The sequence below is a fragment of the Hippocampus guttulatus genome, chromosome 1, assembly GCF_054856545.1.
Source record: "Hippocampus guttulatus isolate MCC_2025c chromosome 1, RoL_Hgut_1.0, whole genome shotgun sequence".
Lineage (NCBI taxonomy): Eukaryota > Metazoa > Chordata > Actinopteri > Syngnathiformes > Syngnathidae > Hippocampus > Hippocampus guttulatus.
The window spans coordinates 1,831,124-1,848,274 of NC_141261.1; the positions used below are offsets into that span (position 1 = coordinate 1,831,124).

The window sequence follows — 17,151 nt, forward strand, 5'->3', positions numbered from 1 at the left end:
CGCGCACGTACACACGCATGCCATGATAAGCAATAGCCTGATGCTGAGTCACATGACGTACCTTTGCAGCCCGTTAAAGATCAGGGCTCACGCGTACAGTTTTAAAATGCTTCTCTCGGCTCTCCAGATTCCCATTCTATGCCCGTCCCCTCTGTGTATTGTACAAAACAAACTCTGAATGAGAATAATAACGATAAAAGATGTAGCGCAACAACTCTGACCTCAAGCTGCAACTGCAGACTGCTGAGCGGTAACAACTTCTGGTGAAGGCAGTCTTACTTCACCGTAGGTTAAAGGTGACCCGCTTTATTTTCTTTTTTAAAATACTTTTTGTGAAAGTGAGATTGATAGAATGGTTAGGGTGCAATGTGCATAACACAAAAAAAATATTACTAACATGCACAGAGACACAAATGTTTTTGTTTTCCTCTCCACCTCGGATCGACTTGGGATCAGTCCTTGATCTGCTGGTCGATCGCGATCGACGTAATGGGCACCCCTGCATTAAAACATAGTAACATGAACTTACAACGCCTCTATATTGTCAGGTTAATCGCCGCGAACTACTGCGTCCCGATGCTAGGCTAATGTGGCTAACTTGTGGAATGACAATTTGACATAACAGCGATAAATGGAAGTAACTGACTAGTAACTGCTGACTAGTTATTTTGCGGATAAGCAAAGTTGCCTGCACATGCACTAGTCTGTGCTCTGCTCAAAATGCTGGCCTTCACCAACTCCCAACAAGATAAAATGAGAATGCAAGGCTCCCTTGACAGATCTGTGAACAGTGTCCCTCCATGTTTTTCTTTTTCTTTCTTTGATAAATCTCATCACTTTTTTAAATACTTTCGTTGTCTTGGTTTCCCTGGACAAGACATTTGGTCACAAACACAAGTCGCAACTGATTAACAGGACAAGTACACCTCATTGTACTCACGTTTTTGTCATGAACTCAGGTCTTAAGGAATCACCAATGACATAAGGAGGTACAAAGGAGTTTAAAGGACACAAGGCTGAGATCGAACTTCAGGAATTACATTGAGCATGATGCAAACCTGGAAACTGGCAAGGTGCTATAACAGGGGTGGCCAACCAGCCTGAGACTAAAAGCTGTGTTACTGCAAAGAGCCACACACACACACACACACACACATACTTTTGCCCAAAGACAGACTTTTGGAGCGACCAACCTCCCACGATCGCGCACGTGCAAGTATATGAACACACCACGACCGTGCACTCGCGAACATATGCATGCACGCCATGACGAGCAACAGCCTGAGTGCCCGAACATAAATGAAACCTAAACACACAACCCCCCCCCCCCCCCCCCCCCCCCATTCGATTGCCAATCGACGTATTGGGCACCCCTGCCTTAAAAACATGCAAGTCGCTGACTAGCTTAGCACTTACCACTTAGCGCTGTTGTCTGCGCATGAGCGGTGATTCAGTCATCTGATTGGTTGCCCTCTATGTCAATCAAGTAATGGGATTACTGATAGGCTGCCATAGTACGTTCTGTGTACAGCAGGGGTGCCCATTACGTCGATCCTGATCTACCGGTAGATCTATGACAGGTCCCAAGTAGATCCGAGGAGTGTCGAGGAGAAAAAACAACAACAACAACCATTTGTGTGGCTTTGTACATGTTAGTAATATATGTTTTGTGTTAATCATCCTATCAGTCTCATTTTCATATAAATATTTAAAAAAAAATAAAGCGGGTAAATCCTGAATTTACGGTGGCGCGAGATTACGTCACCGGAAGTTGTTAGCGCACAGCAGTCTGCAATTGCAGCTTGTGATTAGAGCTGTTGCGCTCTATCTTTTATCGTCATTATTCTCATTCAGAGTTTGCTTCGTGTACAATTCATCGAGGGCACAGCAAAGATTATTGCGGGAATATAGGAGGGCCCAGGGAAGCACTTTAAAACGGTACGTGTGAGCTATGATAGTTAACAGGCTGCAAAAGTGCATCGCATGCCTCAGTTTCAGGCTGTTTCTCATCATGGCGTGCGTGTGCGTGTGTATGTTTGTATGCGCGCGCGCCGGTAAGGGTAGATCCCGGGAGGTTAGTTGATCGAAAAGTAGATCTTCGGTCCAAAAGGTTTGGGCACCCCTGGTGTACAGTATTAAGCACCGTTGTTTGAATGGCAACACTATCGCTTTTCGACAAATTGTGTGAAAGCCTGGGAGCGGCATTGCACTAGCCAAAGAGCTAGCCACCCCTGTGCTATAATAACGCGATACTTAAATGCTTAACTCATTCAGTACCAGCCAATTCTAGACCAAGTCTGAAAAGACGTTTAAAAACGTCTTTGGGAGTGAATGAGTTAAGTAAGGTGCTATAATAACGCAATACTTAAATACTTAAAACCGCGAGACGTTCACGGTAACTAAAGGAGCGGGCTGAGCCTTTGCTCCACTTATATTCCCCCTAACAGTGAACTGGTAACATATAGTTACTAGCAATACTATATAATAATATACTACTTGGCAAAATTAGAACCTTATTGTACCTATAACATCAAAATTACACTAACACGTTTTCATGCTTCAGCTAATTCCAAGCCCTGTGCGGAAGACAGCCCCTCATCTATGTACCGTTGCAAAATATTTTATTTCCTCATTTGAATTGTTCGATATTTTCACTCCACAGACAGAAACAACAAAGTTCTTGAATGTTTTGTCTTTAAATGTAACTTCCCCCTGAAATTAAAACCTCTTTTTCAAAAAACATTCGATATATTAACTGGTGGTAAATTTTGGCTAGCTTTATGCAGTTTGAAATTCCACGAAATCATCAAATTTTAAGATTTTGGATTGGAGAAACGGTTTGTTTGGTGAATAAATCTCACTGCATGGATGATTCTCATTGTTCTTTTTTGCAGTATGGACAATGGTTGTACTGTAATACAGTTGTGAGTGTTTCGCAGACATCTGAATATTAATTTTAAAAAGGTTACTGAACAGTACAGACTGAAGAGCAAAACAAGCACTACACCAGGTAGTGCTTGTTTTGCTTTGGCTAGGACAGAAATGCTTCATGAAAGTTTCAGTTGGATATGTTGTGCTCTTTGTGAGCTTTCCACTAAATCTCGTCATTCATTCCGAAAGGAAGGTGATTTTGATTTAGAAATGACCACAGTGCCACCTTCTGGAGCAGACTTGGGTATTTAACGACCTGCGCCAAATACAGCGCGCTGCCCAGCTCTTCCTGGCCAGCTCAGAGTTGTTTGTAATTAAGAAAATAAAAGGTTTAGTACTTTCAAAGTTTAGCATAATGCGTGTTGGGCCGTGGCCAGCTCTTATTGGCCTGTGTAATATTGTTTGGAATTAAGAAAATAAAACCTACTTTCAAAAATGTGCACAGTGTGGGGACTAAAATAGCTGAATTTTTACTTTGAAACCTGATTACAGTGTTAATGCGTCGTTTACGTACAGGTAGTCCGGCCAAATCCGCGTAATTAGCAACAAGTCACGGTAACGGTAACCCCTCAAAATGTTCGCCCCCCCTGTTTAATAATTATTTACTGAAGTCAGGGGTAAACCCGTGTGCTGAGTTTTTGGCGAGCCAGTCGGCATTTTAAAGGAGTATAAGGTGAGTCGGCATGAAGAGACGAAGCATGCGGAAAAATAAGACATTTGACCGAGGCTGGGAGAGCGCAGATATCCGAAGATGTGCTAGCGAAACTAGAAAAACAACAATTCTACTTTACCAAGCTACACGCAGACCGGGAAGCAGCAACCAGGACGAGCTTTGTGAGAGTCCACAACATCGCCAAGAACACCAAGCCATTTTCGAAGGGGGAATTCGTTCAAGAGTGCTTGGTGGACTTTGCACCGCTGATATGTCCGGAGCATCAAAAGAAGTTCAACAAATCCAGGTACAGAGCCTCTCTTACTTGAGTACCTGTCATGTGTGCTTCACATCTCCACCTCAAACTTTCAACCTGCTTTGATGCACTTGTCGAAGCCCAACAGAGGCGAGATGTATCTCCTTGCACAAGAAAAAAACAAAACACTGAAACATGCTTACTTACATTTATTTCTGCATTCTTTGGCATTTGTGACAAAAAATGTTGTGAGTTATGTTGCATTATTACTGCCATACAAAATTGTGGTATCTTCATGGAAAGTCAAAATCAGAAACCATTGTCGTGTTCATGTTACTGAAAAAGAGTTACAAATGTTGCTAAATTACAATTGTTTTGTGTAATATCACTGAATAAATAGTTTGGGTTTTTTTGTAAAACAACTGCACTGTCATTATCTAACAATAAAATATACGCATCAGCTTCTGTGAACAATAGCATTTACTTATTTCAAGTAGGAATTAAATCGATACCCGGAGTAGATTTCAAACTTTTGGCCCGACAACATTTTCTGCTTCTCATTTGGCCCCCGGGAAAAAATGATTGCCCACCTCTGTTCTGGAGCAATGCTTAATGAGGTCACTGTCACAAAGTAGTTTTGACCACATTTCCGACGCCACAAGCAAATGTAATTCAATTATTGTTCACACATTAGTCCAAGTTCATTGTAAGAGTCGCAGACATTGTTCTTGGATAAATGAACATTAAAAAAAGGTTATTTTCAGTGGTTCAAGGTGAGACGAGATGTGTCCTTCACTGTAACCGATTTCAAATGGTGCTAGAAACAAAAGCAGACTCTGAGCACCAGAAGAAATCGGTCAACCTTGGAGAAAGGACTGGCCACTTGTTGCTGACTGAGTGGAGCTTCTGTCGGAACAGCTGATTTTTACTGGCAGGTGACTCTCACCTCCCGCCCCAAGAACACTGATTTCAAATGGTGCTAGATGGATGACGATACTCTAAGCCACCATCTGAAACCAGCTTCCAAGGGGGGCATTTCTGGCAGAGAACATCCTAGCATGGGGTAAAAACAGCCTTGATGCTTCAGAATCTTGGAAAAATTACAACAAAACAAGTACAAAAACAGTCAAACTGGCACATTTGGATGACAAAAGACCAGTCGGGGTGTTCTTCATCAGAAGACAGCTGGGACTTCCTTCAAAGATGGAACAAAATGAGACAAACACAAAACATTTAGTATACTGTGTCAATAACAATCTGAGTTGAATATATTCACAGAAGGCTTCCCAGAAGCATTTAGGTTCTGGATACAATCTAAACTTGGGCCTTCGTGTGTGGCGTTTGCGTGTCGTGCCTCCGTGGGTTTTCTCACCCCCCCACATCTCATTGGAAAAACATGCATGGCAGGTTGGTAAGTCATCCTACTTGAGAGTATAATTCACAGTGGTGAGTAAAAATCTAAACAATTAGTAATGCACCTCAAAGAAGCATGATAAAAAGTATCAATCCTCTGAAGATTGATACATCTCATAAAATCCCTTCTAAAACTTATTACACGGGCCACTATCGCAAAGGCGATATTTTTTTTATCAACATTGTGCAGCCCTAATTATCATAGCAAAATGTTTCAAACATTTCTCATAAGATCGTGCAATTAGAGTCTATTTAATTTTGTGGCTGCTTTGTATATAAAATACAAGGCAATCCAAGAAGGGATGCGTCCATTATTCACCAGGGGGATGGGTGGTTCTGAAAGATGGCATGGAGAACTGCCGAAAGGCACCAGAACGCCTCCTGCTCATGTAACACGCCCACTTCTGATACTCCGACACTCGATCCAAAGTGAAAAGGCCCCAAAAGCTTAGGACACCACCGTGCATCTCCACATCTGGCCTCATCGGACAACGCGCGCCGTCTCGCCGCTTCACGTCTCCGCTACGCCGCAGATTGTCAAAGATGAACGAGCGAAGCTCTCCGGTCTCTGTGATCACAAGGAAGTACAAATCAATGGCTGGCAACAGGAGCCATGACACACACACACTCGCCCAGTGAGAGAGGGCGGGGCCGGCCCAGGTAGCGACAGGTCACTGATTGGCTGCCGAGTGCAAATCAGCTCACCTCTTTCTCAAGACCACTGACAATCCCTCCAGAAAACACACACCCACATGCACTCTGCCTATTTTGCGTGTGTGCTTGTGTGTGCCGACAGCGACGACTCCCACAAATAGCTCTGGGTTTTTAACACTGATCAAAGTAAACAAAGGAAGTGCAGCAAGTCACTCCAAAACATCCGATATTTATTTTCCCGATAAGATGAAAGACAAAAAAATACTTATCACGCATCAGATGGAGCAGGACAAGCCTCTTTCTTTTATGGTTTGAGTTGTTTGTGAGGTCATGTACAGTACGTGTGATTTTACATGATTGCCACACAGATTACAATGTACGTAAGGTGACCGGCTTCTTCGCATGGCTGACTGTGCACGACTACCACGCTCCCTTCTGCCCGCTTGATGTTTGTGTGCCACTGGACCTGTTGTGTAACGCTTATAAAACATTTAAAGAGACAGCAAGCCTTCGTAGTGCGACCAATCAAAATGGGACCATGGCAAAGACAGAAACCTATCAACGAATGTATACACATACATTCCTATTCATAAGTCACAGTTCAGGGTGGCTCGGACTATGGGAAGTTGCTTGTCTCGATTGAACACAAGCCCAAGTGAGGTCACAAGTCTTTGAATGCCACCGTTCGAATGCTGACAAAACACCTGCTCGTCTCGCGTGGCTCTGCATGTTATTTTTGCTTTGCTTTTTAAGAGAAGCAAACAGTACTTCCTATTTGTCATCTTGTTAAATATTTTGAAATATCCTGAATGCCCATCAGGTCATTGCATAAAGCATTATCGGTGGCAAAATCATTCATAAATAAGAGTATTCTAAAATGAGGATTATGGAATGGATGAACGAACAAGGCTAATGACTATGCAGTGAAGCACGAGGCTAGCACAAAAGAACATGTCCATGCCACCACAACAGGGGTGGAGCAAAGTGGTGGCCAGGAGTGGTCATGGCCACCCCTTGTCCCCCCGTGGCCAACCCGCTGGCCACCTCCACATCTCGGGGAAACATTTTGATACTGCCATTTTTACATGGGTGCAGTTTTCTTCTAAACCCTTGATAATCTGCCACAAGTCTTTTAGAGTAACTTCCTTTTTTAAATAACAAGCTTAAAACTGATCAAAATTACAATTCTAAAAGAATCTGCCTTCAGTAAAGAAGACTTGATTCTAACAGTTAATGTCAATCAAACTTTCACTTCATAGCGAGCAAACAAACTGGCTGAGAAGTCATCGCTTATCGAACCATCCACAGTCACGGTTATATTGCGCACAAATTGTTGCTACAGATGTCAACAACACGTCGTCGTCCTGAAGTAACATTCAATCGCTTAAAAAAAAAAGGCTTAAATTGCGCTGACACTGTATAATAAAGTTTATGTTGCCAGTGCTTAGTGACGGCCGCGCTAGCAACTAGCAGCACTCAGGTGCCCCATATAGGCCGTCGAGAGAGCCATCAGATTACTTTGTTTCAGAGGCAGTTTAATGAGACATAAATGACTCCGCAGGCTTTGATGCTGAGAGCTGGACACAGTTGCCGTTCCTGCTGATAACTTTTAAACAAATCAGGCTTACTCAAGTGTGTTGTTTCAAATGGCAAAGTCGCGACGGTGGTTGTGATGTCACTTTGTCTCATAGACCAAAATCAAAATCGAAGGGGAGAAATGTGTCTAAACTCTCACTTACGTTTGTAGAGAGGAAAATAATGCTTTGCACAGTTTAAATTTAAGTATAAAATGTTGCTTCTTTAAAAATTAAAACCAGTTAACCGTTCGTTATTAAGTGGAAATGTGTTCCTTTAATTTGTGTCCAAATACCTGATAATTTGATCGAATTTTCAGTAGGATATCCGAATATCAAAATTTTCGATAGCTGCAGCTCTAAAAAAGTAAAAAACAATGTATAGAATTGTGAAAAAGTAAGAGATTTTCATGTCATTGTGCTTTGTAGATATAATTTGAAAGAATGAGCCATTAATCACCAGATGCCGTGACAATAGATTACTCTGCTTGGCTGTTAACTAGCAAATCAGTGAATGAGATAGAAGTAGACTATATGAGTAAACAGAAGTGAAGAATGGCAAAGAAACTGGCATCTTCTCGTAAATGAAGCTCAGCTAAATGTTGCTTTTTACTTCTACTTGCCCTGTTTATATTATGAAAAATTATTATTATTGAAATATTTCTGACTACGCCCCTGCGCCACATGCAGGCCTCCCTCAAACCTTGAAACCTTTCTCTGAAAGAGTTGATTCTGGACCAATCAGTGGCTCAACTCCAACTGCCAACCAATTGTGCTGTGCTATGCACCTTGGAAAGCCAGCATAGAGCGACTCCTATCCAATATGAGCACTGTTTGGCACCACGGCATGTGATGCAGCAACTTGAAGTGCAGCACAAGTGAAAGGAAGTGAAGCCAAAGCAGAGTCACCAGGAGAGAAGAGTAAATAGCTTCCCTCGCTTTCTCCCTCTATTTCCTGAGCGCTCTCCAACATATTCTCTCTCTCTCTCTCTCTCTCATCCCGAGCAGTGACATTTAGCCCCTCCCACTGCTCCTTCTCTCCATGACACAGAGCAAGAGAGAGAGAGAGGAAATGGGAGAAATCCAAACGAGGTGACGAGAAGTCCAGCCCAGAAAGGACTGCGTCACCTCTTTTAACTACGCAGCAGCGAATGCGTCTTGGGAAGGATTTGAGCAAATCCCAGCAGCGCTGCGGGGTGAAAACATGTCACATGACCACAGACGGCAATCTGTTATCTAATTGTAAAGCAGTACCCCGACTGGCGGTCGTCCGTGCTGGATTCCCTCTTCTCCTCCACTCCGGCACCACCAACTTTATTCCCCCTCGTGCGACACGCCCACGCGATGAAGGCGTGAACAAACATGGCTTCACGAGAGACTATGAGAGATCATACGTGACTGTAATCACCCTCCAGATGATGTGACAAAAAAAAGCCATGCTCCAACACCACGGCAGTTCTTGACCAAACATCTACGACCGTGCTTCGTCACCATTTAAGAAGCTTCCAGAAGAGTGTGCCATTAACCCTTGGCTCGGCCTGCTTTCTGCTGGAACCGCACCTCACCATCCTATCAAAACAATTGTGGTGCATCTTCAGCATCCATGTTGAAACTCCTTTGGCCGGCTCGCTAGAGCTACACAGCACGCACAAAGACAAACACACATGCAGGCACATCTAGTAGCGAGTGACGGGAAGAACACATCACAACTACCAAGGAGGAAGAAGACGAGGAAGCCTCAGCTGGCCAAAACCACAACGTCCACTTCAGGTGGAAAACTCCGTGACTGTGGGCTCCTGTTATCACAGCTTTTTGTTTTCTCCGGACATGAAAAAGTGACGTAGTAACTAATCCAGAAAAAAAAAAAAAAATCTCTCTCCTGTGTCTGACTCGCCCTCCCTCACAGCATCTCGCGTGCTTTATTTTCATCTGCCGGCAACAGCCCGACTACGATTAGCTTTGCCACTTTCAGCACAAATACACACAAAGTGATCAGACCCCACACAGATGCGTGCGCGCGTGCACGCAGGGCCTCGCGCATGCTCGCGCTGGTCCTCTTCTTCGGTGTGACGCAGCATTTAATTCTCAGTGCTTCTGTATCACTGTTAGCCTCTCCATCACGCTGAGACACAATCGCTAGCCGAGCATGAGCACAGGGCCTTTAAAGGGACCAAAACACCACATTTCCCTGCTCTCCTCTCAAATACTTTGCTGTCTTTGTTCCCCCCCCCCCCCCCCTTCATCACCCCTTAGGATTGTCTCTCTCTTTCTCTCTCTCTTTGTAAAAGACAAAATCTGACTCTTCCCTCTGAAGTAAGGCCGAGCCTCTTCCATCACCTGACAGCACTCGGCTTTTAAAGGGACATCTCCAACTTGTACAAGAACGGTAGATGTGGCCCTTAAAATGTGGGACGGTGCTAATCTGTCACACAAGTGGTCATGCTAACAATATGTTCTCATCTGATGCTTATCTAATGTATTATTATCTCGTGTAATGTTTGACAGAACATTTTAATCATTCAAAAATTGAAGCTTTGTTGTTCCTTCCGAAAAATACCAAACAAATTAAATCAAAAATAAAATTGTATTTAGGTACTAACTCAATTTATTGTTTTATGTTTTATGTTGTCTTGAGAGGGAAGAAATTTCATCTGCTCTGTATGTTACAGCACATTTTACAGTAAAGTTATATCTAATCCAATCCAATACACATTATATATTTACATATACAGTGTAAATTTGTATTAAATTTAAAGTGAAGTTATTGTGGTCAGTATTTCATAGCATACAGTACATCTGACCGTTCAAGAAAACAAAATAAAAGTATCGTGTGATGTGTTCAGGCTTTATCCGGATGATGGTAATTCGTCCTGACAGCAAGATTGAAACACTATGAAACACTAAATAATGCGCACCAAGAATTAACAGCATCAATATTCATATATGTGAGTGCCTGTGATACGTTATAAACGTAACTGAGGTGAGCTGGGATGAGCAAGCTCACCTTGGCATCCTGGAGACGATGTTTCAATTTTGCTTTCTCATTTGAATGGGACCATGCTTCCTCTACCTCTGGGAGAGCCCGTGATGTCCCATTTCCCACAGCAAACAAAGCTCACCGCCATAGGTCAAACCCTACATACCATAACAAAGTATAAACAATCAGCAGTTTACACTTGTGACAGCATGACAATGTCAAATAACATTAAAAATTGCGATTTTTTTTTCCCAAAACAGTAAGATCAAATTTACAGTCTTGTGTGATATTCCTCCTCCATTTGGTGATCATAGAATTAGCATTAGCTAACTCGGTTAATTACCCTCTTGGAAAGGTGTCCAGTCCATTTCACTGATACATACCAAGAAACAAAAGAGGATTTAGTTAGGGCAAATAAACATATGTGCCTGTTTACCTCTATTTAAATGTAAACGTGTTCTCATCTGTTTTCATCAGCTTGTCGTCCAAATATGCATACTGTCAATGAAAAAAACAAGTATTAGACACCCCCCCCCCCCCCCCGACTCCCCATCCACCTCCTCATCACCTCCACCCACTTCACAGATTCCAGAGTAAAACCCGTTATTATTCCAAGACATGTCAGTGTGCGGTGGGTTTCAACACTTCCTCAGAGCTCGGCAAACTGTGGCCTCCAAGTCTTAGACGGGCCAAAATTACCTTTATCCATGATAAAGCGTGCACACACACACACACACACACACACACACACACACACACACACACACACACACACATTCATGGTTCTGCTCACCTTCAAAATAGAGAGCATCTCAGACTAAGTATCTTGTCTTGTTATAATTCTTCATATTATCATCTACCCTTATGATGGTAGTCTTTAATAATAGCTTCTTTTGCTGTATTTGTACTATGTCACGTCGTCATGTATTAGCTATGAAGTCACATAGATTTTTAAACTGATGTACAGTGTTAAATGTCGCTCAAACAAACAAACAAAAAAGATCTGATCTCCTTTCAAGCAGATCAGGACTACGCAGGAGATCTGAAGCAAACAGCGCCCTTTCGTGTTCATTAATCCAACTGCACCCAGGAAGCGTTGTTTACATCAGGAATAAAAAGTGCGTATGACATAGAAACCTCTGGATGGATTTGATCTGGGGCCTGTGCACTGCAGCATTTTGGGTTTATCACATACTCAAACCGTATCTGCCCGGCGAAATTAAAAATAAAATAATAACGCTGGGGCTAATTTATTAAAGTGGGGTTTAAACAATCAAGCATTTCCTACCTACGATCGCCCAAGACCATTTAATTTAAAAAAAGCCCATTCATAAATAACTTGGAATTTTTTTGTGACCTGTTTAAATTGCTTTGTTTGATAAAATGATACCAGTGCGCTAAATCTATATTCATTTGGTAACTTTTATATGGAATCGAGTCAATTCGTCAAGTCAAATGTTTTTATAGAGCCCTTGATCACAAAAGACTCTCAAAAGGGTTTCCCGGCCCACAGTTGACAAATATTAACGGAATCTGTATTTTTATTTTTAAATTCCAAGCATATGATTCAAAGTGAATGAGGAGATAAATCAAGTCAAGCAGCATCACTTCTATCGTTACGCAGTGCAGCGCTTCACCAACCTCTCACTCCTGAAGTAAATAGAAGTGCGCAACATCCTCTCGCATCAAGCATCCGTCCAGCACCTCGTCAGCTCAACCTGGAACATGAATCTGCTTCTGCTCGTTCCCGTTCTGAAGGAAACATCCAAGTGTCGATATTTGGGCCTTATTTTCCGGGTAAGGTAAGGGAAAACACGCTGGCAACTACGCACTTCGTATTAGGCCATGCGTAATTTGGGTTGTTGATTTCATAACCCAGAAGAGCCATTCTAAGTGAATCACAAGTGAACATACAATGACGTCATATTGAAAGCGTAACGCACGACTGTAGAATCACATTTTTCCCACACATATCACATTTGCTTCCAGCGCGCCAAACAAGTTCACATTTGGGAATTTGGTTTGTAATTATACCGCTGAACGCAAACAACTTCCTCATTTAAAAGGAGACCACTTACCGAGAGCGCATCTTTCGCAACAGCGTCTCAAGAGTTACGACACCGCTTCCAGAACCTCCCATCCTGCTCCCGGTTGCCATTGAGGCGACTGTGGCTTGACAAATAAACTCTACGCAACGACATTTTCACGGCAACACTAACAAGCCACGCCTATGGGAACACACCTCCGCTTTCTGATTGGACATTGCACGGAATTGCGTGGCAGGCGTCACGTGCTTTTGACGTAAATGTTTACAAACAGGCAAAGAGCGGGCTGGATTTCACACAGATGAAGAAGGCGGTGTGTGCAGTTCACTCACACAAGCTTCCGCTGTCGCTATACGTCTTCGTTTCTGGCTTTATTTGGGTCAAAGAGAGCAGCTAATCACAACATTTCGTTTCCATAAAGCAGGATAAGATAAGAAAACCTTTATTAGTCTCGCAATGGAGAAATTCCCGATTCACAGCAGCAAAGTTATGAAAGGAACAAGTAGAACAACAAAATACAAGAGCTGCTGGAAAGGCAGCCACTCACGCGGCGCCATTTTGAAGTCAAAATAACAAAAATAACACAACACAACACATAGGACACAGACAGTCGTGCAATCTTCACCACTTTTCTGCATACACTTTGTTGTCTGAAGCAGTTATAGATGAAAGAGGAGAGGATCAATATTGTACCTAATATTATTTTGATTGTCAACATATTTGTATTAATACTCTTTTTAACCATTGTCCATTGTTTTTTTTCTTGGAAAAATATTAGTCCACAGAAGGAATAATATTTTATCTATCTATCTATCTATCTATCTATCTATCTATCTATCTATCTATCTATCTATCTATAACATTTACATTTAGATTGCCTGTAGGCTACTTTTGATTTAGTTGTTGATAAAAAAAATAATAATGGCGAGACCTTATGTTTTTGCTGTTGTTTTTGTTGTTCATGCGTCGGCTGTATTTGTCAAATTGTAAAGCCTGATTGGAACCAGGTGATTTTGTGCTTGCATTTTCACGTGACTACGTCAAATCTAATTGAATTTATTACGAAATGAATTAGCCTTTAATTCGACCCTTCATGAACAGCAGGGGGAGTGCTAACCTCACATTTATGGGTTCGTTCCTTCAAGTTCACAAGCGTCAAGGATGCTTAACCAAATATGATTGGTGAACTGGAGTCTGTCCCAGCTGATTTTCGGCGAGAAGTGTGTGTGTGGGGGGGGGGGGGGGGGGGGGGGGTTGCACCCTGAACTGGTCACCAAACCAAAAAAAACATTCATACTCACTTATATGGTTCCAGAAGATTCACAATCACAACGGCTCTCTCGGGGAGACTAACTACAATGTGGCCTGCGACAAAAATGAGTTAGACACCCCTGATTTAGAGTATTCATTTCACCTGCAAACCGAAGGTCAGAAACTTAAACCCCTATCCTCAAAACTGTGCTGGTCTGTTTGAAGCAATACATTTTATTCTGTTCTTCACGCTTTGTAGCATTTTTCAATCTAATTCATGAATAAGATGCAGGGGACAGTGGTCTTGTCGATTCTCTGTCCCTGGAGCGCGAAGTAATTAAAGGACACTCAATCACTTATTTAGTCCAACGTTGTGACGATTGGTGGGTCACACACAGCACAAACCACTCAGCAACCACTCTGCCAACTCTCGGGTGTTCATAACTTTGCCGTAATATTTCACTGCATATTTCCTGCGTGATTATCCGATTGGGTGCTCTGCAGGAACCAAGTTTGGTAAATAATCATTGGTGTGAGTCCGGCTGAATGAAGTCCAGGGCGTACTGTGTGTTGGACAGCTCAGCATAACTGGAAAAAGATACAATGCCTTCCAGATTGTTTCCCCCTGCAGATGTTTGGAAATGCAGCAATCTGCAGGAAACAGATGTAATATCAACCATAGTTTCTGTTGTTTCTCAATCCTTTGGTGTCCATGGATTCCATGAACAAGTTGTAAGATTTTGGGCTGTTAATCAGTTGGTTATTCCCAGGAAAATTCCCCTCAGGATGATATACATTTCTTAATCCGGAGTGTACACAATAATCTCAATTTGGTGTCAGATTTGTTACCTCCCCTTTTCTAAAATTCAATAGCTATCTATCTATCTGCGCTTTCTATTTTGACTGCTTTACAAACTACTCTGACATATTGCTCTGCATGAGCAATTATCTGCTCAAGTGAGAGTTCAGAACGCGATATGAGTTCATCCCTTTTTTTTTTCCGAACACATTGTCTCACTTGTTTCAATTAGAAAATATAGCAACGAAAACAACACAAAGGTACTTCAACTTTTAGTTATTCACTGCAGTTCCCAGTCAATTCCTTTACTGTATTCCATCTAGGTTCAGTACCTCTAAATGTTAATTTAAAGGTCCCATGCCGCACTTTTTTGACATTTTTATTATTATTTTTTAATATGTATAATCGTTGATGTCCTTTTGTCAGCTGTTTCAAAATAATGTGGGTTGGAAATGCCCAAGATGCCCTTTTTCAAGATACAGTAGTTGGCCAGCTAGATTGCTCATCATTATTCGAAATATAAATAAGATTTCCTCTGATTGAATGGATGTTCTTCTTAATGGGAAATATGGAAAACGGTTTTCCTCTGATTGGTAGTTTGTCGTGGCCATTTTACCATTGTTGTGAAACGGAATTCACCGAGTGTTGGCGACTCGCACCAGCTCTTTTGAGCAATTTGATAAGTGGACGCCCAAAACGGCGAGGCTGTAGAGGCTGTTGAGGCTACGCGTAGTGTATATTGTACTTCAATATACACTTCAGCTGTGCAACTGTTGTGCATCGCTATCATGCCATTACTTCAAGGCTGTCCTACCAACAACTGAGCGTCGGATAATTTGCCTTGCTCAAGCCATTGCTCATGTACAATTTTCTCGACGTTCCTGATATTGCTCTGTTTTTCTTGGTCCTTATTTATTGTTCTTCGTTTTCCAGTAAGTAGTCAATTGGCTTCATAAGTGTTGTCCTTTTAAGACAAGCTATTTTTATCGGTGTTTTCCTCGCCTTTTGCAAGCGCCTTTTGTTTCTCTTGTTTGACCCTGTTGTGTTCGTATTTTGTTGGTTTTGCGCCAATTTTTTCCTGTAAATCAATATACAGTATATACTGTATATATATTTTTTACATATAATGAGTCTGCGTTTGGAGAGTCCACTTCTTTCCGCAGTCTGACAATCAATTAATAAACCTTAAAACCGTAGAGTAACTGTGAAGGATGTGAAGCGGGTTGCCACAGAAAGGTGAAGGGGGCAAAAATACAAATACATTTTGGCAACAATGACAGCAAGCTTTGCTATTTCACACTTGGCATGTAAAACATTCTAAATATAGTTAAGTATTGTTGTAATTCACAATTCACATCAACATAATCTATTTGTATGATTTAGCAGTGGCCCGGCTGTGTCTGGCATGCTTAAAACCTTAAAATGTATTTTTTAGCATGTGTGAAAGCTAATGTTTACAAAGCCTTCCCACACAAAATTTGCTCAAAGAGTGAAACTGGTTTGGAAATGCTGCGGAGATTGTCCTCTCCAAAATTGAAGCCATTAATGGCCGAACTTCTCAGAGGTTGGTAGGTGGTGCAAAGTTTGTACAAGACTCAGGGGCACCTCCCTTCAGCCATCAGACACAAATGATGTTTTCATGAGGGACTACAGAAAGCAGTGAATTCCCGTTAAGAGGCTGAAATCAGTGGATTTCATACAGTTTTAAGTTAAACAGTGACAATCAATTACTTGATTGCCAAACTACAGTAGTTGTCCATTTGAAAATCAGTTAGTTGTCGAGTCATAGATTAACTTGAATTTATATATTTAATTAATGAATTATCCAAGACCTGTCAGTAGTCACGTTGATGCCGGCCGCATTTGCTTGATTTGAATCAGTCCAATAAAACGGAACACATTATGATTTAATTGGTGTGACATGCATCAGCGTTTGAAAATAGAGTTCATTCAATTTTACAGTTGAACAATTTGAAGAAAGACAAGAAGAAATGTGCCCTCAAGTTAAAATATTCATGACAAAGGGCAGAAGTCATCATTCAGATTCAAGGGGAAAAGAACAGTGAAACACGGCCTTTAGTGTTTGTGATCACATTTTCCTCAACAACAGGAAATAATGGAAGAAACACATCACGGCAAATGGATTTCATGTAATATTTCCAATCCCGATGTATTAAGATGACACAAACTATCATTCATTTAGCCTTTCCATGAACTGGAAGGGGCTCAGAGGCTCAAAAAAGCGGCCGCGCCTTGCGACCTCGGGGTCCTGCTCCAACCTGACATTTCCCCAATGTTATCTGAACGCAGAGGAGTCGAGAAGGGGCCTTCTTTGGCACACAGAGACAAAACATGACGTATTTGGCAGCTGTTGCTACGCTGAGGGGAGGGACAGGACACAAAAAAGAACCAGCTGAGCTGTGTTGATAATCAGAGATTCCAATCCACATGCGCTATGCCTGGTTGGGCGAAGGAGAGCAGAGGTGGAGAAAAGTCGGCAGGGTGGAGGCCGAAGGGTGGACTGAGCCCTCTGGGACCTTTGTGACGTCACTGAAAAACTTGGCCATACGTGCTGAGCAGCTGGGACAGAGGCGTGTGT

General features: G+C 42.1%; 1 long non-coding RNA gene across 2 annotated transcripts; it reads right to left on the bottom strand.

Annotated features, from left to right (window-relative positions):
- Nucleotides 1-4,033: 4,033 nt before the first annotated feature.
- LOC147209971 (uncharacterized) lies at nucleotides 4,034-12,691 on the bottom strand. Of its 2 annotated transcripts, XR_015102743.1 has the most exons (6): nucleotides 12,536-12,691; nucleotides 12,099-12,209; nucleotides 10,894-11,156; nucleotides 10,485-10,615; nucleotides 5,572-5,820; nucleotides 4,034-5,034 (listed from the first exon to the last, which is right to left on the bottom strand). It is a non-coding gene; the product is annotated as an uncharacterized LOC147209971 (long non-coding RNA). The 2 variants fall into 2 exon arrangements; XR_015102742.1 differs by having other exon boundaries at nucleotides 10,894-12,209.
- Between the last annotated feature and the right edge of the window lie 4,460 nt (nucleotides 12,692-17,151).